The 27,457-nt window shown below is 43.2% G+C and overlaps 1 protein-coding gene across 3 annotated transcripts in view; it reads left to right on the forward strand.

Annotated features, from left to right (window-relative positions):
• The window catches only part of AP2A2 (adaptor related protein complex 2 subunit alpha 2), an 87,009-nt gene that overhangs the window by 6,976 nt on the left and 52,576 nt on the right, over positions 1 to 27,457 (forward strand). The window contains exon 2 of one of the 3 annotated variants that reach the window (XM_028094194.2): positions 5,436 to 5,508. The exons of the other annotated variants lie outside the window; for them this stretch is intronic. The gene's annotated coding sequence lies outside the window, so the exon portion shown is untranslated. The remainder of the gene's footprint in view (positions 1 to 5,435; positions 5,509 to 27,457) is intronic. 3 annotated transcript variants of the gene reach the window in all.

A 27,457-nucleotide genomic window follows, 5' to 3' on the forward strand; every position in this document is an offset into this window, starting at 1 on the left:
ATTTTATTTATTTAGTTGACAGACAGCGAGAGAGGGAACACAAGCAGGGGGAGTGGGAGAGGGAGAAGCAGGCTTCCTATGGAGCAGGGAGCCCGATGCGGGACTCGATCCCAGGACCCTGGGACCATGACCTGAGCCGAAGGCAGACGCTTAACGACTGAGCCACCCAGGCATCCATGAATGATGCTCTTAAGCAAATAGAGATGAACAGTTTTCACTAGGTCTTGTGATGTCTAAGATTTAGATTATAAAACTGCATTTACTGATTCTGGCAGTGTCCTTTTTCAAAATAACTGACTTTTGTTGACATGGTTAAAATTTCATGAAAAGTTGTATGTGCCATTTGCTTAGAAGTTCAGGGCAGATAGGTTCAAGTGGGAGTTACCACAGAGAGGTGGGAGCTGAGGCTGAGCGATAAGATTAGCTCTTGCACTCTGTGGTGGAGAGGCCCAAAAGGGTTTAACCACGGTGCATGGGATAAATAGCAGGCAAGGAGGAAGTGGCCTTGTTTTTAGAATAGTGCCCTGGTGACTGAGTTGGGAAGGAGACCAAGAAGAGTGTGGGGACGGTGAGATGCATGGGTACCCAGTGCCAGAAAGGGAGACGAGAGTCCTAGCCTTGCCCAAAGGGTTGTGACTGCTCGTAGGATGCAGTTTAAATCTGTGGTGACATTCTGGCTCCTGCCTGCCTTCACACATCACTTCCTGCCAGCTCTTCATTCTTTTTCCTTCACTGTTACTGGCAAAGAGGGTTAGGACTGTGGCCCACAATCGTCTAATAACGAGAGTGTGGGAAGCGGAGTTAGGAAAATTCTGTGGGGGGTGGGAGCCCCCAGGTGGGCAGGTGGGAGGCACATCAGGCGGGGGGATGGGGCCTGTGGGCTGGCCCTTGGAGTTTGTATCTCTGTTAGTGGGGGTGCAACAGGTTGGAGAGGGCAGTCACGTGCCCCACAAGGAGAGGAAGGTCTTTGCAGTGAGGCTGAGACCCACTCCCTTTGCCAGGTTCTGGCCCTGAATAGCTCCCTCAGCTTCCTGCTGCCTCAGGAAACGGGGCCTTGAGTGAATGACTCTGCTGGATATGTTCATTTAGGGAAACAAACATTTCTGCCTGGTGGTTTGGGTCAGATCCTGATCCTGTTTCCTTTTCTTTCTCACCTTTGCAAATTGTGGCTCTGTAGAGTCTGGAGTCTTCCTTTTGTAAAATTTTATTTTATTTATTTATTTTTAAAGATTTTATTTATTTATTTATTTATTATTATTATTTATTATTTTTTATTTTTTAAAGGTTTTATTTATTTATTTGAGAGAGAGAGAGAGCACATGAGGCGGGGAGGGTCAGAGGAGAAGCAGACTCCCCACCGAGCAGGGAGCCCGATGCGGGACTCGATCCCGGGACTCCAGGATCATGACCCGAGCCGAAGGCAGTTGCTTAACCGACTGAGCCACCCAGGTGCCCTTATTTATTTATTTGACAGAGAGACAGCGAGAGAAGGAACACAAGCAGGGGGAGTGGGAGAGGGAGAAGCAGGCTTCCCTCTGAGGAGGGAGCCCGATGTGGGGCTCGATCGCAGGACCCCGGGATCATGACCTGAGCCGAAGGCAGATGCTTAATTGACTGAGCCACCCAGGCACCCTGGAGTCTTCCTTTTTGCCCCAAATTTGAACCCACTGAAAGCTGTGGTGCTTTTGTATATCCCTTGTATTCGGGATGTTTCCCGTTTACCTTATCATGTGCCCCAGGATTTGTTGTCTGTACAGCTAAAAGTGTGGATATCAGCATCCAAGTTGTGTTGCCTGGTTTTTGTTGTGCATCCTAAGGTGTTTTCCTTGCCTTTTTTTTTTTTAAAGATTTTATTTATTTATTCATGAGAGACAGAGAGAGAGGCAGAGGGAGAAGCAGGCTCCCAAGGAGCAGGGATCCTGACGCGGGACCCGATCCCAGGAGTCTGGGATCATGACCTGAGCCGAAGGCAGATGCTTAACCATCTGAGCCACCCAGGCACCCGTTTTCCTTGCCTTTAAAATCCCTTCTGGTGGCAACTCAGGAGTGTAATGAGGAGTAGTTATTTCGTGTACCTAAAGCACTTGGAGCTCCTTAGGGCAGGCAGTGCTGTATTGGGATTTGCATTTTGCTTTTTTTGTGGCCAGCCTGCCTTCATGTGATGTGTTCGAGAGAGCAATTACATGTTTCTAATACAGTTTAAAAAGTATTGAGAAAGGATACTCAACTGATGCTGTTTTAGAAGACTATTCAACTGATAGAAAAAATATAGCAGGAAAATGAGTATTTTGGAACACTTTTTTTTTTAAGATTTTACTCATTTATTTGACAGAAAGATTGAGTGCGAGCACAAGCAGGGGGAGCAGCAGGCAGAGGGAGAAGCAGGCTCCCCACTGAGCAGAGAGTCCGATGTGGGGCTCAATCCCAGGACCCTGAGATCACGATCTGAGCCAAAGGCAGATGCTTAACCAACTGAGCCACCCAGGCGCCCCAGTTTTGGATTGCATTTATTGCTACTGAAAAATACAGTTCTGTGCTTTTTTTTTTTTTAAGATTTTATTTATTCGAGAGGGAGAGTGAATGAGAGAGAGAGCGAGCGCACACACGAGCAGGGGGAGGAGCAGAAGGAGAGGGAGAAACAGGGCTAGACCCCGGGACTCCAGGATCATGACCTGAGCCGAAGGCAGACGCTTCACCGACTGAGCCACCCAGGCGCCCTCCCCCCCCCTTTTTTTTAATGTCACGTACAACACAACCAGGTCAGAACCTGAGTTTGAACCTTGTTGTGCCTATGAGAATCAGAGTCCTCTGTGATTGAGTTCATGCTGGACTGTGCCGGGGGATGTGGTGGAAACATGCCTCCATCCATAAGTCTTCAGTAGGCCTTTCTTCCATAGGACACATTCCTCACAATCTCAGTTATTTCTTTTAATTGGCTTGTAGCTTCTGTTCATGTAATTATCTTTTTAAAACTCTTGTTGCCTTATTATTTAACCACAATTAGAGTTGTCCTTCCATAACGTAGTACATCTAGCTTTCCCAAATGCTGAGAATGTGGAGGAAGAGGGAGGTGGGAAGGTGATTGTCTGAGGGTCTGTTTGTGCCAAGTTCAGTTCCTGAGGCCTGGCCTTTTTGAGATTGTCATCCACGGGATGGAGGTGTGGGCCCCTTGCACAGATGCTGGTCATAGAGGGACAGGAGATGCTCTTCTGTTGGGTGCTGATGTCTGATGGATATTCTCTAGTGCAGCATTTGCTATAGATGTAATTTAAATCTGTTTAAGTAGTCAAGAAAACGAAGTTCTTCATACAGTGTTCTTATTGTTTTGCCATACTTTTGGTGCAACCGCAAGAGTGAAGTGTATTTTGAAGGTATATATTTCAAAATTTATTTAATTTTCTGGATTCTGTTTCCCTTTTTTTAAAAGATTTTTATTTATTTATTTATTTAAAGATTTTATTTATTTATTTGACAGAGAGAGACACAGCGAGAGAGGGAACACAAGCAGGGGGAGTGGGAGAGGGAGAAGCAGGCTCCTTGCTGGGCTCGATCCCAGGACCCTGGGATCATGACCTGAGCCGAAGGCATTCGCTTAACGACTGAGCCACCCAGGCACCCCTGGATTCTGTTTTCTGATGTAATTGTACAATTCATTTGTTCGTTCATTTGAGAAATCTATTGAGGGCCTGCTATGTGCCAGGCATTTTTCTGTTCTAGGCACTGGGGATTCAGTGGTTAACCAAATGGACAAAATTCCTGTACTTTCAGAACTTAAATTCTTGGGACACCTAGGTGGCTCAGTTGTTAAGCGTCTGCCTTCGGCTCAGGTCATGATCCCGGGGTCCTGGGATCAAGCCCCGCATCGGGCTCGCTGCTCCGCTGGGAAGCCTGCTTCTCCCTCTCCCACTCCCCCTGCTTGTGTTCCCTCTCTCACTGTGTCTCTCTCTGTCAAATAAATAAAATCTTAAAAAGAAAAAAAAAGAACTTAAATTCTTGTGAGAGTAGGCAGACAAAATAAATGAGAAAAACATGTATCTATCTCCATCCATTCATCTTTTTGTTGATCTGTTGTGGACAAAAAGTAGGGAAGAGGAACAGAGTAGGGAGGGTTCTCAATGTCAAAGGATGTGGTCATGTCAGGTAGCCTGGAGAAGGTGTATTTTTTTTAAAGATTTATTTATTGGGGCACCTGGGTGGCTCAGTCGGTTAAGCGTCTGCCTTGGGCTCAGGTCATGATCCCGGGGTCCTGGGATCGAATCCCGTGTCGGACTCCCTGCTCAGTGGGGAGCCTGCTTCTCCCTCTCCCTCTATCCTTCCCCCTGCTTGTGCTCTCTCTCTGTCAAAATCTAAATTTTGAGAGCGTGTGAGTGGGGAGGGGCAGAGGGAGAGGGAGAGAGAATCCTAAGCAGAATGCCTGCTGAGCCTGCAGTCCGATGCGGGGTTCCATCTCCATGCGGGGTTCCATCTCGAGATGCTGAGATCATGACCTGAGCCGAAACCAAGATTCAGTTGCTTAACTGACTGCGCCACCCAGGCGCCCTGCATATCTGTAATTTTTTACTGGATGCCGGACATCGTGAATTTCACCTTGTCAGTCCTGATTATTGTTGTGTTTCTTTAAATATCCTTGAACTTTTTTCTTGATGAAGCTGAGCTACCTGGAAACCGTTTGATTCTAAAAGGAGGACCCAGAGCAGCCTTTAGTCTGGTGCTGATTTCACCCTACTCTTGAGGGGTAGTGCTCCTTCTCAGAACTCTGCTCCATGCCCTGTGTTTTATGAGGTTTCCCTCTGGCTTGCTGGCCCTGTGCTACCTTCCATGGTTTACCCTCTGGCTTCTTTCCAGTGGCTCTTTCACAGCCTCAGCAGCTTCCTGTCTTGCTTGGGCAGATCAGTAATGAGAGCAAGACGCCAGGACCCCTCTGCAGCACTCTGGCACTCTGCTCTCCCTGCCGCAGGCTCTATTCCAGGGTTCTTTTTTTTTTTTTTTTTAAAGATTTTATTTATTTATTTGAGAGAGAGAGAATGAGAGATAGAGAGCACGAGAGGGAGGAGGGTCAGAGGGAGAAGCAGACTCCCTGCTGAGCAAGGAGCCCGATGTGGGACTCGATCCCGGGACTCCAGGATCATGACCTGAGCCGAAGGCAATCGCTTAACCAACTGAGCCACCCAGGCGCCCTCTATTCTAGGGTTCTGCCCCGCGCATTCTAGCCTCCTTAGTCTGTCTCCTCACTTCAGGGAGACCTTAGGGCTCTGTGTGGGGTCCCCTCCCCAAGCAGTAAGCTGGAGCAGTGGTAAGACTCATCTTGTTTATTTTCTCTCAGTGAGCACTCTTGTCCATAGTCTGTTATCCAGTTTCTGAAAACTGTTGTTTTGTCTAGGTTTTTAGTTGCCTGAGGTGGGAATGTAAATCATGTCCCTGTTTATCACCATTAGGTTTTGGGGAGAGACGTTGAATCTGCAGTTGGATATCCGAGACTGGAATTCAGAGAAGAGGTCTGAGCTAGAGGTAAAAATACAGGGGCATTCGTTGTAGGTTTTGTTTAAAGCTGTGAGACTGGGAGCGCACCGAGGGAGTGAGTGGAAATCATCAGAACATAGCTCTTACTCCTGTAGCTCTACTGTGTGCTTGCCGTGCTTCCAAGCCCGCTGCCTTCATTTACATGTCTGATTGTCAGGATAATCCTTTACAGTAGGTACTCTGGTCCTCCCTGTTTCAGAGATGAGGAACCTGAGGCCCTGAGCCTAAGGCCACGTGACTGCTTATGAAGTAGGAAAACGGGGATTCAGACTCAGGCTACCTGGCTCCAGGTCTTCTCCCCCAAGCACAGTGCTGGCCCAGCTCTCTAGGAAGATGGCTGGAGCTCCAGGCATGCAGACCTGAAGCAGTCAGGGAGAGACATGTCCAGGTGGGAAGAGCACAGGGCAGTGTGGGGGAGGTAGTCTGGTGGGTCACTTGAGTGGGCTGAGCAGAAGTGAACCTTGTGGTAGTTTAAGGGAGACTAATTGGGAAACGTGAGTATCAACCCTCAAGGACTTTACCCTCTGTAAAGAGGAGGGAAAGGAGAGTGTGACTGCAGGATGCAGAGAGCATGTTAGCTTTCTCTTGCTGCTGTGACAAGTTAACACAGGTTTAGCAGCCTAGACCGGCACTCCTGCGCTCTCTCGTTTGTAGACAGAAGCCATGCAACGGCCTGGCTCAGCAGGGTCCTCTGCCTAGAGTCTCACAGGGTTGAAATCAAGGTGTCCCTTCTGGAGACTCTGGTGGTGACGCTGCTTCCAATCAGTGCTTGTAGCGTGGGGCTGAGGTCCCCTTTCTTTGTTGGCTCACCTCCTAGAGCCTGCCCACATTCCTCCTCAAGCCTCCCATGAGGCCCCTCCAGTGAATCCCTCTCAAAATACGAATCCCTCTCAAAATATGGATCCCTCTCAGAATAGGATCTCTCCGACTTCTTAGCTCATCTCTTGCCTCTAGGCAGAAAGAGTTCTCTGCTTTTAAGGGCTCATGTGATTAGATTGGGCCCATCTGCATGATCCAGGATATATCCCCTATCTTAATTACATCTGCAGGGTTCCTTTTGCCATGGAAGATATCCTACAAGGTCCTAGTATTAGGGTGTGGGCATCTTTGCACGATGGAGTGGTGGGGTAGAGGTGGTATTCTGCTTACCACAGTGGGGTCAAAAAAGATTTTTTTTAAGTTTAATTCATTTTTTTTTTTAAGATTTTTATTTATTTGAGAGAGCGAGAATGAGAGAGAGAGAGAGAGAGAGAGAGCACATGAGAGGGGGGAGGGTCAGAGGGAGAAGCAGACTCCCCGCCGAGCAGGGAGCCCAATGCGGGACTCGATCCCGGGACTCCAGGATCATGACCTGAGCCGAAGGCAGTCGCTTAACCGACTGAGCCACCCAGGCGCCCCTAATTCATTTTTTTTTAAAGATTTTATTTATTTATTTGAAAGAGAGAGACAGTGAGAGAGGGAACACAAGCAGGGTGAGTGGGAGAGGGAGAAGCAGGCTTCCCATGGTTTAATTCATTTGTTCATCAGTTCACTCAGTGCCAATTTTGCACAGTGAGCAAAATAGACAAGAATATCCTCATGTGGCTTACATTCTAGTGAGGTAGACATAAGTCTAATATAGAGTGCGTTGCATACTACATCAAGGGGAAACAAAGCAGGAATAGGGAATTGCGGTTTCGATAGTGCAGCTGGGGGTCAGGCATACCCTGCAGTGCTCGTGGACAGGGTGGCTGGACTAAGAATTGGGGAGAGAGCCGGGACATGGAGTTGGGTGCAAGGTGCAAGGGAGATGATGGGAATCCTGTAGGCTCTTCCGAGAGCTCTGCCTTTCACCCCGAGCGATGGGTGGAGCCAGTGCGGGGGTGGGGGGGGTTGGTGGTGAGCAGAGAAGGGGCTTGCTCCACGTGCAAGGCCAGCCCAGTGATTGGGTGTGTGGTTTCACCAGGCACACTCAGCTCTCCAGGCTGTGTGTGGTGCCGGTTGGCCAAGAATTGGATTCAGCAGGGAGGGCTTTTGCCAGGCAAGGGCACAGACGGAGAAGCAGGTTCAGGACTTAGTGATGGGATTAAAGCTGGCTGAGAGGAGCTGAGGATGGGCCAGGGGGACAGAGAGAGGGAAAGAGAAAGAAATCATAGGTCCTGGGGTCAGGGTGGCTCCTGGGTGTCAGAAGAGTTGGCTTACCTGATCGGGCTGAAAGGTTGGGGCTGGTAGGACGCCTGCAGTGGAGCGTGCATAGGAGGGTGACTGTTGGAGGGGTGGCTGTGGTGGGGACCAGATCATGCGAGGAGCTGAGGTCAAGGCCAGAGGGTTGTGTGGGGGTCATGTGCACGGACATTCATCACCAACGGTGGTGATCCTAGCATGGCAGGGAAAGAGGTAGTGTCATAGGAAGTAATTGGGCAAGTCTTCCTAGTTGTGTGCACTTTTGGTATTTTCTTGTCTAATCTTGTCCTAAATGTTTTACAAAGTTACAAAAAAGTTAAAATCAAGAATGTAGTTTAAGAAGTTAATTATAAAATACTTGACGTCTGCCTCATCTCCCCATTCCTAAACCTCAATTATTTTCATTTTACAGCCATTTTTTCTAATACTTGTTTTTAAAATAAAAAGTAATTACTAAATCACATGTTATACCATTTATGGGTGATTAGTTATGATTTATTGACTTCTTACTGTGGAAGATGAGGATTTAATTTACCTGAGCTTTCCTTCTCTCATTCTCTAATGTGCCATGATATTTTATTTAATTAATGTATAGCATTAATTAATATAATTATAATTATGTAATTAACATATAAATATAATTAATATAATTAATTATAATTAATGATTAAATATTTGAAAGAATATCTGAAAATATTCCCAGGTGAGAATAATAGTTCTTTTTAAAAAATAGCTTTTTACGGGGGCGCCTGGGTGGCTCAGTTGGTTAAACGACTGCCTTCGGCTCAGGTCATGATCCTGGAGTCCCGGGATCGAGTCCCACATCGGGCTCCCTGCTCAGCGGGGAGTCTGCTTCTCCCTCTGACACTCTTCCCTCTCGTGCTCTCTATCTCTCATTCTCTCTCTCTAATAAATAAATAAAATCTTTAAAAAAAAAAAGTTTTTTAAAAAAAGATTTTATTTATTTATTAGAGAGAGAGTGTGAGCATGAGCAGGAGGGGAGCAGCAGAGGGAGAGGGAGAACCAGGTTCCCCACTGAGCAGGGAGCCCGACATGGGGCTCAATTCCAGGACCCTGAGATCATGACCTGAGCTGAAGGCAGATGCTTCACTGACGGAGCCACCCAGGCACCTCAGTAGTTCTTTGGTGTTAATGATTGCCTTTGTACTTTTGTACTTTTACTTTTTTTAAAAGGTTTTATTTTTAAGTAGTCTCTACACCCCATGTGGGGCTTGAACTCACGACCCCGAGATCAGGAGTCACGTGCTCCACCGACTGAGCTGGCCCAGCACCCTGTACTTCTGAACTTTTTAATGCACCTTTTGCCTTTCAGCCCTAAGCTTCTGGACATGACTGTAAATCCCCCTTCAGGTGGTTGGACACAGCAGGTGTCTCTCAGCCCCTTCTTTCCATATTGGGCATGTCCTTCGTGGAGTGATCAGTTCTGCTGGCGTCTGGACAGGTTATTTTTGCTCATGCTGCCCTCCTGGGACTTCCCTTCACCATAGTCCTGAGGGTCTTGTCTCTGGCTGGACCTCTGTTCTTTGGAGTCCTCGCTCTGGGCTTGTGCTCACTTGTGCTCGATAAGAGTGTATAGCAAGTAAAATTCTTTTGTATTTTTTACCTTTGTACTTAATTGAGAATTTGGCTCTGGTAGAATTCCAGCTGAAACTAACTTTTCCTCAATTTTGAAGGCATGGCTGTATTCTTAGTTTCTAGTGGTCTGCAATTTTAAGATGCTGTGCCAGGGGTGTGGCCTGTGGTGACCTTTTTCAATCTGGAAACTCATGTCCTTTCGGTTTGGGGAAGTGTTCTTGTTTTATTTCTTTGATAATTTCCTTTCACTTTCTCCTTTTTGAATGGTCCTCTAATAGGTGAAATTTGGACCTCTTGGCTTACGTTTTCTTATCTTTTTATCTCTCATCTTCCATTTCTTTATCATTGTGGTGTTTTATTTTCTGAGACTTTCAACTTTGTCCTTTAGTCCTTTTTTTGGACCTTTTTAAAAATTTCTGCTAGTACTTTTATTTTTATTATTTTTATTTTTTATTTTTTTTAAAGATTTTATTTATTTATTTGACTGAGAGAGATACAGTGAGAGAGGGAACACAAGCAGGGGGAGTGGGAGAGGGAGAAGCAGGCTTCCTGCGGAGCAGGGAGCCCGACGTGGGGCTCGATCCCAGGACCCCGGGATCATGACCTGAGCCGAAGGCAGACGCTTAGCGATTGAGCCACCCAGGCGCCCCTCTGCTAGTACTTTTATAATTTGAGGGCTTTCTTATTGTCTGAGTGCTCCTTTTTTGGTGGTATGTGGTTCTTAAAGCTGTATTTTCTCTATGTAAGAATATGCATTGCTTTGGAGTTTCCTCTTCTTTATAGCCTCTTTGCTCTGATTTCCTTTTCTGTAGGTTTATTTTGGTTTCTGGCTCATGCTGTGAGACCTTCCCAGATGCCTGGTGGTTGGAGTCTCTCCACTCACATGTACCAGCGTTGGCCAGCATGGTCAGAGCTTCGGTGGGAGGCCTCCCTGCATGGTGATGGATGAGGGGTCTCTGTCATTGGGGGAACCTATGTGTCAGTTGTCTCTTCCAGAATGACCCTTCAGTCTCATCTCTTGCTTGGTGAAGTAGGTGGGTATTGTAAGCCCATCTGCCATTATTCTGGGAGGCGGTGTTTCACCATCAGTCTGTCACTCAGTTGTGCTTTTCCTAGTGTGGCACCTTAATCCAGTATTCTTGGTGTCACCAGGGCTAGAGCTTCTGTGTTCCTGCTTTTCCAGGGAGGAAACCTCTAGTTTTCTGCTGGGATTGGGGGGGTGGGTTGCCAGGCTGCAGGGTCTGCTGGAGACTTAGCCCTCCTCCTGATGTCCACCTCCTGAGTTTTCCAATTCCTAAGCCTTTTCAGGTTCTCTGGGAAGGTTTGTTTTTTACTAGTTCTCCCTCTTGCAGGCAGCTGGGTTCCAACTTGCTCTGTTAGCCTGGGTATTTACCACTTGATCATCTCTTTCCAGCATCCAAAATTGTGGTGACTGCTCTTATCATACAGTCTGTTTCTTTTAAGTAAGTTTTGGACTAATTTTATATATATCTCTGTGTGTGTGTGTGTGTATGTGGGTGGGTGGGTGTATATTATTTTTTTTAAGTAGGCTTCATGCCCAGTGTGGAGCCCAACATGGGGCTTGAACTCACGACTCTGAGATCGAGACCTGAGCTGAGATCAAGAGTTGAATGCTTAACTGACTGAGCCAACCAGGCACCCCCTAATTCTATATATTATACACATGGACCTTCATGACCTTTATGGCTGTTTTTTTATACTTTGGATTAACCACACCTTGGGAAATAATAATTTGACTTTAGTATATTTACTTTCTAATTCTCAAATGAAGTATAATACCTTTTATTATTAAATCTAATTTTAGGGGCGCCTGGGTGGCTCAGTCAGCTAAGGGTCTGCCTTTGGCTCGGGTCGTGATCCCAGGGTCCTGGGGTCGAGTCCCGCATCAGGCTTTCTGCTCAGTGGGGAGCCTGCTTCTCCTCTTCCTCTGCCTGCTGCTCCCCCTGCTTGTGCTCGCTCTCTCGTTCTCTCTATCAAATAAATAAAAAGTCTTAAAAAAACCTAATTTTAGAAGATAGTTCTTACTGTAAAGCTTGTTTGGCATGTCCTTTTTTTTTTTTTAAAGATTTTATTTATTTGAGAGAGAGCAAGAGTGGGAGAGCACAAGCAGTGGGAGCAGCAGAGGGAGGGGGGAAGCAGGCTCCCTGCTGAGCAGGGAGCCCGATGGGGGGCTCAGTCCCAGGACCCTGGGATGATGACCTGAGCCCAAGGCAGACACTTAACCCACTGAGCCATCCAGGCGTCCGTGGCATGTGTTTCTAAGTGGAATTTATTTATTTATTTATAAGATTTTTATTGATTTATTTGAGAGCGAGCAAGTGAGAAAGAACACAAACAGGCAGAGGGAGAAGCCGACTACCCTGCTGAGTGGGGAGCCTGATCCCAGAACTCTAGGATCATGGCCTGAGCTGAAGGCAGATGCTTAACAGACTGAGCCACCTAGGCGCCCCTCTAAGTGGAATTTAAAGAGACTGTGTGATTCTGTGGCATTTTTCTAGTTCTTACCTGAAGCAGGCAAGCAGGGAGGATCTTGTTCTCCATTAAACAGAATGATACAGTATATGCAGTTTAGTTTGTGGTGCTCTGAGACCCAGAAATCAAAGCAAGGGAGACAGGCATCTAATAGGATTTTGTTCCATAGACATGATCTGTGTTAATGAGGCAGTTTCTTCCTGGTAATGGAATATAGTAAATGGAAATTTCTCTTTGTGGTGAAGTCAGTAGATTATCTTATTGGTAGTGATGACTCAATCCAGAGGAGTTTGGATACTTAAATTTTCCAAAGAGTTACTTTAAACTCTGAACTCAAACTTTAAAAATAGAAATAGTTTTTAGAGTATACTTCATCATGGTGGAGCCTAAGAGAGAGAATACTTAGGTAGAGTGTTCTAGAAGGTCTCTCTGAAGAAGCAACATGTGAGTTGGGTCCTGAAATTGACCTGGGACCAGCCTCCTGAGGGCAGAAGGGCTGCTTCAGGACCTGAAAGACCAGTGCATCTAGAGTATAGTGAATGAGAGGCAGAATAGCAGAAATGAAAGCAGACTGCTCTGTGGAGGCCAGAACATACTGGGCTTTGAAGGCCCCGGCACTGAGTTTGAGTTTCTCTTAGGTATGTCAGAAGCTGCTGAAGAAAATCACGTAAATAACTAGGCTAATTATATTTAAAAGAGTACCCTGACTCGTGTGTGGAAAATAGGTTGGAGGAGGCTAGGAGAGGAAGGTGAAAGTTGTGAGAGTCCAGACAAGATGGTGGCAATGGAGAGAGTAAGAATAGAACATTTCCTTTGGAGGAGAAATGGAGAAGACTTGCTGATAGGATGGAGGTGAGGGAGGACCTGGAAGGAGAGTTTTCTTTTGGAGACAAAAACATCACCTGTGTTGGTGGCAATCTTAGTCCTTAATCAGTGTTCGTTCTTTTTTTCTTTCTTTCTTTCTTTCTTTCTTTCTTTCTTTCTTTCTTTCTTTCTTTCTTTCTTTCTTTCTTTCTTTCTTTCTTTCTTTCTTTCTTTCCTTCCTTCCTTCCTTCCTTCCTTCCTTCCTTCCTTCCTTTCTCTCTCTCTCTTTCTTTCTTCTTTCTTTCTTTCTTTCTTTCTCTCTCTCTCTCTCTCCCTCTTTCTTTCTTTCTTTCTTTCTTTCTTTCTTTCTTTCTTTCTTTCTTTCTTTCCTTCCTTCCTTCCTTCCTTCCTTCCGTCCTTCCTTCCTTCTCTCTCTCTCTCTTTCTTTCTTTCTTTCTTTCTTTCTTTCTTTTTCCTTCCTTCCTTCCTTCCTTTCTTTCTTTTTTTCATTTTATCTATATCTATATATTTATTTATTTTAGAGAGTGAGAGAGACAGAATGTGAGTGAGCGAGAGGGGCAGAGGGAGAGGGAGAGAGAATCTCAAGCAGACTCCCTTCTGAGCTCATGACCCTGAGATCCTGACCTGAAACCAAGAGTCGGGTGCTTTTTTTTTTTTTTAAAGATTTATTTATTTATTTGAGAGAGCGAGAATGAGAGAGAGAGAGTACACGAGAGGGGGGAGGGTTAGAGGGAGAAGCAGGCTCCCCGCTGAGCAGGGAGCCTGATGTGGGACTCCAGGATCATGACCTGAGCTGAAGGCAGTCGCTTAACCAACTGAGCCACCCAGGCGCCCCCAAGAGCCGGATGCTTAACCGATTCTGCCACCCAGGCACCCCCAATGTTAGTTGTTTCTTAGCTCAGTTGCGTAAAAGCCCTTGGGACAGTTTAGCACATTATAAGTACTCAGATGTATGCTGTTATTAACACATACTATATGCTAGGCATTCTTTCCTCACTGAACATCTACTGAGTGCTTACTAAATTCCAAGGACTGTCCTGGGTTCTGAGGCTATACCAGTGAATAAAACATACAACACTGCCTGCTCACATGGAGCTTACTTACATTCTGGTAGATGGAGATGGAAAATAAAAAGAAAATTATATCTTATGTTGGAAGACAATAAGTACAATAGAAATTAAGGAGAGAAGGTGGTGGGGAATATGGGGCTGTGGGTTTTCAACTCCAAATAGGGTGACCAGGATTGGTCTTGCTATGAAGGTAACAGGTGAACAAGACCTAAAGGCACTGGGCCATATAGAAATTAGTGGGGAGAACATGTTGGACAGAGGGAACAACAAGTACAAAGGCTTTCATGGGGGGAAGATGACCAGTGTATGGAAGAAACAGGAGGCCTATGTGGCTGCAATAGAGCAAGCCAAGAGGAAGGGAGAGGAGGTTAGGTCAGAGTGGTAATGGAGGTGGGGAGACAGGTGACCTTTGTAGAGCATTATAAAGACTGTGGCTTTTGTTGTTGTTGTTGTTTGTTTTTACATACTAAACACTGGGAATAATAAGACATGGTCTCTGTCCTCACAGTTGCTCAAGCCCTTTGAATGCATAGAGTTAAGTGGTGTGAGATGGATAGTGAAAATGAGTGATGATAGCTTAGGAGAGAGTGATCAGGCATGGTAATACAGAGGTAATACTTGGGTCAGGTCTTGCTAAGCTCATGGTGTAAGAAGATGATCCAGGAAAGTGGGGAACACCATGCATCACACTGAAGAGAGGCATGAGTGGCAGCAGGACACACAGAGTTGTCTGTGTATGAGTAGTGTCTAGCGGGTGGTGGGGTTGTGGCAGTAGAACAAGGTAGGAGAGACAGTCCGAAACCAGATCATGGGGAACCTCCTCGGTAAGATGTGATCCACTGATGTATTTTAAGAAGGAAAATGACACCATGCAACTTATTTTTTATTAGTGGAACAGTAATTTTGAGTACAGAGGATGGATTTTAGACTAGACTTAGAGACAGGAAAGTCAGGGAAAGATTAATTGCTTTGGTCTAGGAGATAGTGAGGGCCTGAATCAAGGGAGTAGGAATGGAAAGGGGTGGATTTTGGAGATATTGAAATCAGAATTGACGGGACATGAATAGTAAAGTATTCTTTTATCTGTAGTGGCTTTGAATCTATAGCAGAATTGCCATTTACTCAGAGGGGTGGAATGAGAACCTCCATAAATCCACCCCTCCATACAAGCACTGGAAACAGTGGTAAAAATGGTCAAAATCAACTTTGTCAGAGCTCTGGGAATTAACTAAAGGTTAAAACAATCTCAGGAGGATTTGCTCAACAAAACTGTTGAACCTCCAACTTGACCTGCTCCCATTCTCCTCTCCCATGATTTGTAGTGGCATTGAAAATAATCAGCTTCACAACCATGTAGCTGCGAAAGCCAGCAGCCTTGTAGCCACTGGAGAGGACAGATCAGGTTTGGAGCCCCTCAAAAAGTCCTGTTCTTAGAGCACTGTTGCTGTTTGGCCAGTCTTGCAGCTTTCTGGAAAAGCCCCGTTTGCAGAACTTAACATTATTTGACTTTGTTCAGTGGGAAAGCCCTGTCCCAGTGTGTTGTGGAAAATAGTGACAATTGTTTAATGTCATAGTTGGGGGCAAACAGGAGTCTGGCCAAAATCTTAAAAGGAAGACGTGAAGAAGGACGTGCATCAGGGGGCTTTGAAGAGCTCTGACAGATTGCTGTGGATCTGGAAGGCTGCACGAGGGCAGGACTGTATGTATGCCTAGGAAAGACCTGAGAAGGCCCCAGTCCCTCACCTCTGGCTAATCTTGAGTCCCTGTGCAAATAGGAAGTGAAGGCAAAGGCAGAGTTATAACCTGCCCCAGTATTGAAAGGCTTCAACACAGAGTTCCTTGGCAATATCTGGGACACTTATTCAAGGCACTTAAGGAAATCCCTGACCAATCATGAACTGACCGCTGAGTTAACTGAGCAAAGACTTTAGTAGCTGTAAACTATAAGGAATTACAGACTTTACAGAACTAGTTCAGGAAAGTCACTAAAGACACAAATGCAACAACAACAATAACAGCAAACAGTAACAACAGTCCCTGGGGAGGGGGGCATTTTGATTTCCAGAGTTGCCACATTGTATTACCTAAAATGCCCAGTTTTCAATAAAAAATTATGAGATGTACAAAGAGAAAGGAAAATATAATCTATACACAGGAAAAAAAGTAGTCAGTAGAAGCTATCCTTGAAAGGATCCAGATGTTGAACTTATTAGACAAGAACTTTAAATCTGCTATTATAAATCTGTTCCAAGAACTTAAACTGTGTCTAAAGAATTAAAGGAAAACACGAAAATGATGTCTCACCAAATAGAGCATATCAAAGAAGGGGTAGAAATTATTAAAACAAACAAACAAACCAAATAGAAACTCTGGAGTTGAAAATATAATAACTAAATTGAGAAATTTACTAGAGGGGTTTAGCAGCAGATTTGAGCTGGCAGAAGAAAGAATCAGTGAATTTGAGAATAGGTTTGTTAAGATAATTTAGATCGATATCAAGGTAAGTATAGATCCAATCTGAGGAACAGGAAGGAAAAAAGAATAAAGAAAAATGAACAGGGGTGCCTGTGTGGCTCAGTCTGTTAAGCGTCTGCCTTCGGCTCAGGTCATGATACTGGGGTCCTGGGATCAAGCCGCGCATCGGGCTCCCTGTTCAGCAGTGGAGTCTGCTTCTCCTTCTCCCTCGGCCCCTCCCCGCTCTGTTCTCTCTCGCTCACTCTCTCTCAAATAAATAAATAAAATCTTAAAAAAAATAAAAATGAACAGAGCCTTGGAGATCTGTGGGACATCATCTAGCATACTGATATATATATAATTAGAGTCCCATAAAGAGAGGAATAGAAGAAGGGTACACAAAGATTATTTGAAGACATAAACTCCCTGAATTTGGTGACAAACATTAATCTGCATATCCAAGATGACCTCCAAATAGGATAAACCTAAGGAGATCAATATCTAGACAAATCATAGTCAAACTGTTGAAAGACAAAGACGTAGGGATACTCTTGAAAGCAGTGATGAAAGTGACATCATTTTTGAGAGATCCTCAAGATTAACAGATCACTTCTCATCTAAAACCATGGAGCTCAGAAGGCAGTGGGCTGACATCTACAAAATGCTGAAAGAAAAAGATTCTCAACCAAGAATTGTGTATACAGCAAAAGCATCCTTCAAAAATGGAGAAATTAAGATATTATTAAATAAACAAGAGAGAGGGAATTTGTTGTTTGCAGACCTGCCCTACAATAAATACTAAAGGGAGTGCTTCAGGCTGAAATGAGAGGCATTAAATTATAGAATATGTGAAGAAATAAAGAGCGATGGTAAAGACAACTGTGTAGCTAATATAAAAGCATAGTATTTTTTAAAAAATAACTTTTTGTCTTTTATCTGGGTTAAAAGACAACTGCATAAGACAATCTTAATTTAAATACAGTTTAAATAAAACTGTACTGATGGGCTTATAATGTATAAAGATGTAATTTGTATGACAATAGTACAAAGAAGGGGAAGAGAACAGACGACATATATTGGAGTACAATTTCTCTATACTGTTACATTTAAGTTCATATTAACCCAGACTGGATTGTTTTAAGTTAAGGTGTTAATTATAATCTCTAGGCAACTACTAACTAGCTAAAAAAAGTATAGCAAAAGAAACAAGGGAATTAAAGTGGTGCACTAAAAAATATCTAACACAAAAGAAGACAGTAATGGAAGACTATAGAAACAGAGGTACAAGATATACTGAAAATATAGCAAAATGGCAGATAGGAATCCTACCTTGTCGGTAATTATTTAGATGTAAACAGATTAAACACTTGAATTAAAAGGCAGAGATTGGGGGTACCTGGGTTGGTTGAGTGTCTCTCTTTTTTTAAAGATTTTATTTATTTATTTGACAGAGAGAGAGACAGCAAGAGAGGGAGCACAAGCAGAGGGAGTGGGGGGGGGGAGAAGCAGGCTTCCCGCTGAGCAGGGAGCCCGATGCGGGGCTCGATCCCAGAACCCTGGGACCATGACCTGAGCCGAAGGCAGACGCTTAACAACTGAGCCACCCAGGCGCCCCTGAGTATCAGACTCTTGATCTCGTCTCAGGTCTTGATCTCAGGGTTGTGAGTTCAAACCCTGTGTTAAGCCTACTTAAAACAAAACAAAACAAAATAAAAAAAACAGAGATTGGCAGAATGGATTTTTAAAAAATCCCACTATACACTGTCTTGAAAAGACACTATAGATTAAAAGATAACAAGTAAAAGGAAGAAAAATAATGTGCCTTGCAAGTAGTAACCAGAAGAGAGCTGAAGGAGATATACTAAGATCAGACAAAGTAGACGTTAAGACAAAAATTTAGAGACCTAGGAGAAATTTTATAATGATAAAGAGTGAATTTCTCAAGATACATCAAATATAAATATAGCTACACCTGATAACAGAGCCCCAAAATACATAGAACAAAATATATGATGAACTGAAGGGGAGAAATAGACAATTATAATAGTTGGAGACTTCAGTACACTGCTTTCAGTAATAGATATACAATTAGACGTGATTAGCAATGAATAGGAGACCCAACACTATAAACCAACCAGACCTAACAGACATTTATAGACTGTTTCCACCCAATAAGAACAGAATATACATATTCTTCTCCATTGTACATGGAACATTCTTCAGAATAGAGTGTATATTAGGTCAAAAAAAAAGCCTCAATAAATTTAAAGGGATTGAAATCATACAAAGTATGTTCTCTAACCACAATGGGATGAAATTAGAAATCAGTAACAGGGGCGCCTAGGTGGCTCAGTCATTAAGCGTCTGTCTTCGGCTCAGGTCACGATCCCGGGGTCCTGAGATCAAGCCCTGCATCAGGTTCCCCGCTCTGTGGGAAGCCTGCTTCTCCCTCTCCCACTCCCCCTGCTTGTGTTCCCTCTCTCGCTCTCTCTGTCAAATAAATAAATAAAATCTGAAAAAGAAAGAAAAATCAGTAACAAGGAAATTTGGAAAATTCACAAATATGTGAAAATTAAACACCCTTCTAAATAACCACTGGGTCAAAGAAGAAAACACAGGGTGTTGGTTTGTAAGCTCCTTGGGAGCTTCCTGGGTGTAGTCTGAAACTAGGCCGTGTATTTGGAGGACAGGGAGAGACCGACTGAAGAGTCAGGCCACTCCAGATTGGTAGGTGGTAGGTTTAATAAGCAAAACTTACATATGAGGTTTGGCTTGAGTGGCTGCAAGACTAATAGATCTTTGTGTCTGCTCACTAAGTCTTCTTTTTTTTTTTTTAAGATTTTATTTATTTATTTGACAGAGACACAGAGAGGGGACACAAGTAGGGGGAGTGGTAGAGGGAGAAGGAGGCTTCCTGTGGAGCAGAGAACCAGATGTGGGGCTCGATCCCAGGACCCTGGGATCATGACCTGAGCCAGAGGCAGACGCTTAATGACTGAGCCACCCAGGTGCCCCCCTGCTCACCAAGTCTTTAAAAGTTTATATAGAGGCCTTAACTGGATTCAATCACATGTACCATCCAGATGGTCTCAGTACCACATTGCTCTCTCAAGGCTGTGTACTTGTACTCGGGGCAGCTTTTGGGAGAGAAGGCAAGTGGAACCCATATTCCAAGGACAGGATGGGGTGAGGATCTGCCGATTGCCTGCGTCTAGTTCACGGCTTAAGTGGGGATCACATCTTCTTGATGACCTCCCTCAACAAAGGGAGATTAAAAAAAGTACTTTAAGATAATGAAAATAACCCAATATACTAAAACCTAAGGGATGCAATAAAAGCAGTACTTGGGGGGAAATTTACAGCTGTAAATACCTATTTAAGAAAGAAGATCTCAAATCATTAACCTAATATTTCACTTTAAGAATCTAGAAAAAAAGCAAACAAAACTCCAAGCAAGCAGAAAAGAAAATAACAAAGATTAGATCAAAGATTGGTTCTTTGAAAAGATCAACAAAAGTGATAAACCTTTAGCCAGACTGACCAAGAAAAAAAGAAAAGACTCAAAATTACTAAAATCAAGAGTGAAAGAAGGGACATTACTACTGACTTTACAGAAATAAAAAGTATTACAATGGAATGCTATGAATAATTGTATACCAAAAATTAGGTAAATAAGATGGAGAAATTCGTAGGAAGATACAAATAACTGAAATTGACTCAAGAAGTAACAAAAAATCTGCATAGATTTATAACAAGTAAAGAGATTGCATTAGTAATTTAAACATTTCCACAAGAACAAATCCTGGCCCAGATGGCTTCACTGGTGAATTCTACCAAAAACTCAAGCAAACAGTTCTCATCCTTTACAGACTCTTTGAAAAGAAATAGAAGGGGCACCTGAGCGCTCAGTCAGTTAAGTGTCTGCCTTTATCTTGGGTCATGATCCCACAGTCCTCGGATCAAGTCCCATGTTGGGCTCCCTCCTCAGCTGGGAGTCTGCTTCTCCCTCTCCCTCTGCTGCTCCTCCTGCTTGTGCTCTATCTCAAATAAATCAGTTAAAAAAAAATCTTAAAAAAAAAAAAGAAATAGAAGAGGAAGGAATATTCTCCAACTCATTCTGAGCTAATTACTACTCTGATAACAAAACCAGACAAACACATTATAGGAGAGAAAACTACAGTATATCCATTGTGAATATAGAGGCTAAAATATTTTTTTTAAGTTTATTTATTTATTTTTTTAACCCTGGGATCATGACCTGGGCCGAAGGCAGATGCTTAATTGACTGAGCCACCCAGGTGTCCCCCCAATACACTTTTATGATTAAAATACTCAACAAACTAGAAATATGAGGGAACTTCTTGATTTGTTAAAGGGTATCTATGAAAAGTCCACAGCTAAGGTCTAATTTAATGGTAAGAGACTGAATGTTTCCCTCTAAGATTAAGAACATGACAAGGATGTTTGCTCTTTCTGTTTAATACTGCAGATTGTAGCCTGGGCAGTGACAAAAGAGAAAAGAATAAAAGGCATCCAGGTTGGAAAGAAATAGAATGATCCCTATGTATAGCTGACATCATTTTGTATATAGAAAATACTAAGGAATCCACTAGAAAACTGTTACAATTATAAATGGGTTGAGCAAGGTTGTAGTATATAAAATCAATATAGAAAAATCAGTTGTATTTCTCTACACTAACAATGAAGAAAACTATTCTATTTATAATAGCATCAAAAAGAATAAAATACAGGGACACCTGACTGGCTTAGTTGGTAGAGCATGTGACTCTTGATCTCGGGGTTGTGAGATTGAGTCCTGAAATAAAATACATAGGAATAAGTTCTAACGAAGTATAAGCCTTGTACACATAACTACAAACAATTTTTGAAAGGGAGTAAAGGAGTCCTAAATAAATGGAAGGACATCCCATATTTATGGTTTGGAAGACAATATTGTTAAGATATCAGTAATTCCCAATTAACCTTTGGATTTAATGTGATAAAAAAAAATCCTGGGTGCCTTTTTTTTCCCCCTTGAGATAAGCTGATTCTAAAATTGACATAGAAATTCAAGGGACTCATAGTAGTCAAATCAGTCTTGGAAAAGATGAGCAAAGTTGGTGGATTCACTTTCCTATTCCAAAACTTAATACAAAGTAATCAAGACAGTGTTGTTATAGTATAAGGATAGGTATATAGATTAATGGAATAATATTGAGAATGCAGAAATAAACCTTTACATTTTTGGTCGTTTGACTTTTGACAAGAATGCCAAGACAGTTCAGTGGGGGAAAAGAATAGTCTTTTAAACAAATGGTGCTGGGAGAACTGGACATCCACAGGTAAAAAAAATGAAATTAACCCCTGCCTCACACCATACACAAAAATTAACTCAAAATGGATCATAAACCTAAATGCTAAAGCTGTAGAACTCTTAACAAGAAAACATAGGAGTAAATTTTTTGACCTTGGGAAATGGTTTCTCAGATAACATTGGCAGAAGTATAAGTGACAAAAAAATTAGACTTACTCAAAATTAAGAACTTTCATGCTTCAAAATGCTATCAGGAAAGTGAAAAGACAGGGGCGTCTGGCTGGCTCAGTCAGTGGAGCATAAGACTCTTAATCTTGAGGTCGTGTGTTTGAGGCCCATGTTGGGTACAGAGATGACTTAAATAAAACTTTAGGGGCACCTGGGTGGCCCGGTCTGTTGAGCGTAAGCCTTCGGCTTGGGTCATGATCCCGGGATTGGGTCCCACGTTGGACTCCCTGCTCGGCCGGGAGCCTGCTTCTCCCTCTCCCTCTGCCTGCTGCTCCCCCTGCTCGTGCTCTCTCTCTCTCTCAAATAAATAAATAAAGTACTAAAAAAAAAACTTTAACCAAAAAAAAAAAGTGAAAAGACAACCAAAGAATGAGAGAAAATATTTGAAACTCATATATTTGATAAAAGGCTTGTATCCAGAATACATAAAGAGCTGAGTAGAAGACAAGTCAATTAAAAATGGATAAAGTATTTGAATGTACATTTTCCAGAGAGGTCATATGAATGTCCAATAAGCACATTAAGAGCCGTCAGGCAAATGCAAAAACCACAGTGAGGTATCACTTCACACTCATTAAGATGGGTTATAATAAAAATAGGGGGAAAAACGGTGGGCCATAGCAAGTGTTGGCAAAGTTATGGAGGAATTGGAACCCTCATTCTTTTCTAGTGGGGATATAAAATGATGCTGCCCTTTGGGAGAATATCTTGTTAGTTCCTCAAAATGTTAAACATAGAACTTTCATATGATCTAGCAATTCTCCTAGGTGTCCACTCGAGAAATGAAAACATATTCACACAAAAACTTCTACACCAGTGTTCATAGCAACATTATTCATAGTAGCCAAAAGTAGAAACAACCCAAAAATCCATCAAGTGATAAAGAGATAGCAAAATATGGTATATCCATATACAGTTGATCTTTGCACAACATGGTGTTGGGGGCACTGACTCTGTGCATTCAAAAAGCTGCATGTAACTTTTGCTCCCCCCACCAAGAAAAAAAACTTACTAACAGCCTACTGTTGACTGGAAACCTTACCAGTAACATCAACAGTCAATACGTATTTTGTGTGTTGTTTGTACTATATACTATATGCTTTTTTTTTTTAAGATTATTTATTTTAGAGTGCATGCATGTGTGTGAGCAGGTGGAGGGGCAGGGGGGAAGAGAATCCTCAAGCAGACCCCCTGCTGAGTGAGGAGCCTGCCGTGGGGCTCCATCTTATCACCTGTAGATCATGACCTGAGCCGAAATCAATAGTTGGATGCTTAGCTGACTGAGCTACCCAGGCACCACTATATACAATAGTCTTATGATAAAGTAAGCTAGAGAAAAAAATGTGTTATTCAGAAAGTCATAAGGAAAATATATTTACAGTACTATACTGTATTTATTGAAAAAATTCACTTATAAGTGGACCTGCACAGTTTAAACCCATGTTTTTCAAGGATCAACTGTATTGCAATATTATTCAGCAATAAAAAGAGATGGAATACTGATTCATGCTATCTTGAAAACATACTAAGCAAAAGAAGCCCATCACAAAAGATCACATAAAGATTTTATTTCTCTGAAATGTTTAGAGGAGGGAAATGTATAGAGGTAGTAGATTAATGATTGCCAGGGGCTGGAGGAGGGAGGCATTGGTGAGTGACTGCTAAAGGGCATAGGGTTTCTTTTTGGAGAGATGAAAATTTTCTAAAATTAGATTGTGATTAATATACAACTCTGTGAATATATTAAAAGCCATTGAATTATCTACTTTAAATGAGTGAATTATACAATATATGAATTATGTCACAGTAAAGTCGTAAGATATACCATGGCCAACAGACACATGAAAAGATGCTCAACCTCACTCATCATCAGGGAAATACAAATCAAAGCCACAATGAGATACCACCTCACACCTGTCAGAATGGCTACTATCAAAAAGATGAGAAATCACAGGTGTTGGTGAGGATGTGGAGAAAAGGGAACCCTCGTGCACGGTTGGTAGGAATGAAAGTTGGTGTAACCACTATGGAAATAGTGTGGTGGTTCCTCAAAAAATTAAAATCCTGGGGTGCCTGAGTGGCACAGTCAATTGGCATCTGACTCTTGGTTTTGGCTTGGGTTGTGATGTCCAGGTCTTGAGATTGAGCCCTGTGTCGGGATCCATGCTCAGCGCAGGGTCTTCTTAAGACTCTCTGCCTCTGCCTCTGCGCCTTTCCCTGCTCATGCGCATGCACTCTCTCTCTCTAAAATAAATAGGTGAATCTTTTAAAAAAAATTAATATATCATAGGATTCTGTAGTTCCACTTGTGGGTATTTATCTGGAGAAAACAAAAATATAACTCAGATCCCTGCACCCCTGTGTTCATTGCAGCATTGTTGACAATAGCTAAGACATGGAAGCAACTTAAGTGTCTTTTGATGGATGAATGGGTAAAGAAGATATGGCTGACACGTACTTGTCATGTACATATACATACAATGAATGTCCAATAAGCACAGTAAAAGCCATCAGGCAACACATACAGGAATATTATTCAACTATAAAAAAGAATGAGGGGCAGTTAAACATCTGACTTGATTTTGGTTTGGGTCATGACCTCAGGATCCTGAGATTGAGCCCCACGTTGGGCTCTGCACTCAGTGGGGAGTCTGCCTGAGATTCTCTCTCTCCTTCTCTAAAAAAAAAAAATGTAATCGTACCATCTTCATCAACATGGATGGACCTAGAGAGTATTATGCTAAGTGAAATAAGTCCGAGAAAAACAAATACCATATGATTTCACTTAAATGTGGAATCTAAAAAACCAGGCAAATGAACAAACAAGACAAAACAGAAACAGACTCAAAGATACAGGAACACGCTGGTGGGGCACCTGGTTTGCTCAGTTAGTTGAGCGTCTGACTCTTGATTTCAGCTCAGGTCATGATCTCAGGGTCTAAGATTGAGCCCGAGTTGGGCTCTGCTCTCAGCATGGAGTCTGCTTGGGATTCTCTCTCTCCCTTTCCCTCTGCCCTTCCTCCCTGGTCACATGCACGCTTTCTCTCTTGCTCCCAAATAAATCTTAAAAAAGAAAAATACCAGGAACATAATGATGCCAGGGAGGGGGTTGGGGCTTGATCAAAAAAGGGGAAGGGGATTAAAAGGTACAGACTAGCAGTTATAAAATAAATAAGACATGGGGATGTAGTGCATAGTTAATAATATGTAACCACTTTGTATGATGACAGGTGGCAGCTAGATTTATAGATTTAAAAAAAAATCTTTTTTTTAAATGATTTACAGAGAGAAAGAGCACATGAGGGTGGGAGGTGCAGAGGGAGAGAATCTCAAGCAGACTCCCCGCAGAGTGTGGAGCCTGATGTGGGGCTCGATCTCACCACCTATATACATTTGAATGTATATAAATGTTGAATCACTGTGTTGTATACCTGAAACTAACATAATATTGTATGTCAACTAGACGTCAATAAAAAAAAGATAATCCAGTTGACATTTGTCAGAGTTAAGAGTGGCTTTATCTTCTATGGCATAACGACTTTTGATCTTTGACATCTTTTCTTCTAATTTGTTGTTTTTGAGGGTTTCTGTTCTGAGACCCATCCTTCCAATGTATTAGTAAAGAGAAAATGTAGAGAATATCCCTGATGATGGTCCTTATAGCCTTCTGTGGCCATACTGCTTTGTGTGCACATTTTACTTGTTATCTTGTGTGGTCCTCATCACAGCCCTTTGATGGATGGTATTCCCATTTAATGAAGGAGAAACTGAGGCACAGAGAGGTTAAGTTGATGGCCTCAGGTCACATAGCTATTGAGACATGGAACAGCATTCCAGTCCAGGCTTGATTGCAGACTTTGTGGACGAGTGTGCTGACACCTTCAGTGTAATTTTAGCAACAATATCTTCCTTCAAAAATGGGCTTTTGGGGATGCCTGCCTGGTTCAGTCAGAAGACCATGTAACTCTTTTTTAAAAAAGATTTTATTTATTTATTTGACAGGGACAGACACAGCGAGAGAGGGAACACAAGCAGTGGGAGTGGGAGAGGGAGAGCAGGCTTCCCGCTGAGCAGGGAGCCCGATGCGGGGCTCGATCCCAGGACCCTGGGACCATGACCCGAGCCGAAGGCAGACGCTTCACGACTGAGCCACCCAGGCGCCTTGAAGAGCATGTAACTTTTGATCTCGGGGTTGTGAGTTCAAGCCCCACATTGGCTGTAGAGATTACTTAAAAATAAATGAACTTTAAAAAAATAGGTTTTTGTTTGGTAAATTTTGGGCTTTAGGTTTACTTAGTGAAATCATTTTATACACAGACTAAAATTCCTTATTTAGACCAAATTTTATTGTAAATTTCGTACTTACTACCTACAGATTTTAGTGGTTTGGTATCTTATAATAAGTTGTGATAGGCTCCTGTACTGTTTGTTTCCAAATTTAGGGTCACAGAACACTAATACTGTCAGTTGATTAGTTCAGCATGCAAACAAGAAGAAATCATTAACCAGCATGTTATTCCGGAAGAATGACCAGGGGCGGTAATTCTAAAAATCCAAGAGCTTTTATCAAAGCCTATCCGCACAGAGTGCATTCTTTGCTACTTACTGGGCACAAATTGTAGCTTGTTTTTGAGCGATGGTTTTCGGCTAGTCCAGGTTATTCATTAGCTAGCAGAGCTCCTAAGTCCACTGTGGGGATTGCCTATTATAAGCTCAGTGTCCTCAGTGGCTGACTGGCCTTCTGCAATTTAGAGACAACACAAGGCGGCAAAGACCAGGACCTCTTCCCTGTGGAACAAAGATCAAGCCCGGTGAGGCTTATCACTCTAGTCCAGTTACTCTTGTTGACAAATTTTCCCTTTCAAAATTAGTTTCTGAAGTCAGGGTGGGCAGTAAACCTCTCCCTGTCCTGAAAGCTAATGCTTCATATAAGAAGATAAGATTTTTGCTAAATTTGCTCCCAGCAGTGTGGGGTGGCTTGGTTGCTGTTGGGGTCCTCTGCCTGGAGAGAAGTATATTATGAGTGAGCATGAACTAGCCTTTGCCAGGAAAGCCCTTGACAGACCCTGGTGGACAGGTTGCTCTGCGTTGTCCTCACCTCATGGAGAATGGTGAATTGATGGCGCACCGTGGGAAGAGGCCTCCTACCAGGGCATTTTGGTAAATTTAGGTTTGAATGTGTTAATCTGCATATGGATTATCAGTGCAGCAGGTGGAATTCCCCTTCGGCATTTTCAGGGTGAATGCTGAGGGATAGCCTTGTTCAGTAGAGTCAAAGCAGCGAATCAAATTAAGGGCTCCAGCTGTGGGCTTAGGTTGTAGGGGCAGGCGCTCCTTGGCCCCCATGGTGGCATCTCTGCCATGAGATGGGGGCCCTGGGGCCGTAGTCCAGTTTGTGACTCGGGCAGTCCAGCCTAAACCTAAGCCCAGGTAGGCTCCCACAGCAGGCCTTCCACTGAGGTGTGTCTGCTCACTGTCTCGTGAGTTCCCCTCTTGCTAGGAGTTCCTGCGTGGCCTAACCGGCCCCTCCCCTTGGGAGGGAGCCCCACTCATCCTGTCCAGCCCCCTTCGTCTGTGTTTGTCGCCAGGCAGCCCTGTGGTGGGGGTGCCTGTGTCCTGTCCCCTTCACCTCCCCCAAACCTACTGCCATCGTTGGGCTCCTTTGCGTCCTTTACAGGTTTCTCCCCCAAGGACACATCCTGAATGCTGTGGTTTGGTCTTGCCCATTTCTAAACACTTCCTGTGCTTTAATCAGTGTTCCTTTCTTTTCATCACAACAGTCTGTTGAAGACCC

This window comes from Eumetopias jubatus, unplaced genomic scaffold (assembly GCF_037043125.1).
Source record: "Eumetopias jubatus isolate StellerSeaLion01/CBP00866 unplaced genomic scaffold, mEumJub1_p1.0 scaffold_13, whole genome shotgun sequence".
Lineage (NCBI taxonomy): Eukaryota > Metazoa > Chordata > Mammalia > Carnivora > Otariidae > Eumetopias > Eumetopias jubatus.